The following is a 1,120-nucleotide window of genomic DNA, read 5'->3' as shown; positions in this document are numbered from 1 at the left end:
TCTCTTTTTCTCAACTCATCTCTAAGCCGATTCTCAATCAATCAATCAATCAATTTTATTTTATATAGCCCTTCTTACATCAGCTAATATCTCGAAGTGCTGTACAGAAACCCAGCCTAAAACCCCAAACAGCTAGTAATGCAGGTGTAGAAGCACGGTGGCTAGGAAAAACTCCCTAGAAAGGCGAAAGCCTAGGAAGAAACCTAGAGAGGAACCAGGCTATGAGGGGTGGCCAGTCCTCTTCTGGCTGTGCCGGGTGGAGATTATAACAGAACCATGCCAAGATGTTCAAAAATGTTCATAAGTGACAAGCATGGTCAAATAATAATCAGGAATAAATCTCAGTTGGCTTTTCATAGCCGATCATTAAGAGTTGAAAACAGCAGGTCTGGGACAGGTAGGGGTTCCATAACCGCAGGCAGAACAGTTGAAACTGGAATAGCAGCAAGGCCAGGCGGACTGGGGACAGCAAGGAGTCACCACGGCCGGTAGTCCCGGCGTATGGTCCTAGGGCTCAGGTCTCTCAGTTGGCTTTTCATAGCCGATCATTAAAGAGTTGAAAACAGCAGGTCTGGGACAGGTAGGGGTTTCGTAGCCGCAGGCAGAACAGTTGAAACTGGAGTAGCAGCAAGGCCAGGCGGACTGGGGACAGCAAGGTGTCATCATGCCCGGTAGTCCTGACGTATGGTCCTAGGGCTCAGGTTCTCAGAGAGAAAGAGAGAAACGAGAGAATTAGAGAGAGCATACTTAAATTCACACAGGACACTGGATAAGACAGGAGAAGTACTCCAGGTATAACCAACTAACCCCAGCCCCCCGACACATAAACTACTGCAGCATAAATACTGGAGGCTGAGACAGGAGCGGTCCGGAGACACTGTGGCCCCATCCGAAGAAACCCGGACAGGGCCAAACAGGAAGGATATAACCCCACCCACTCCGCCCAAAGCACAGCCCCCGCACCACTAGAGGGATATCCCCAACCACCAACTTACAATCCTGAGACAAGGCCGAGTATAGCCCACAGAGGTCTCACCACAGCACAAACCAAGGGGGGCGCCAACCCAGACAGGAAGATCACGTCAGTAACTCAACCCACTCAAGTGACGCACCCCTCCCA

The sequence above is a fragment of the Coregonus clupeaformis genome, chromosome 19 (genome assembly GCF_020615455.1).
Source record: "Coregonus clupeaformis isolate EN_2021a chromosome 19, ASM2061545v1, whole genome shotgun sequence".
NCBI classification, from domain to species: domain Eukaryota; kingdom Metazoa; phylum Chordata; class Actinopteri; order Salmoniformes; family Salmonidae; genus Coregonus; species Coregonus clupeaformis.
Note: the sequence above shows the minus strand (reverse complement) of the source record.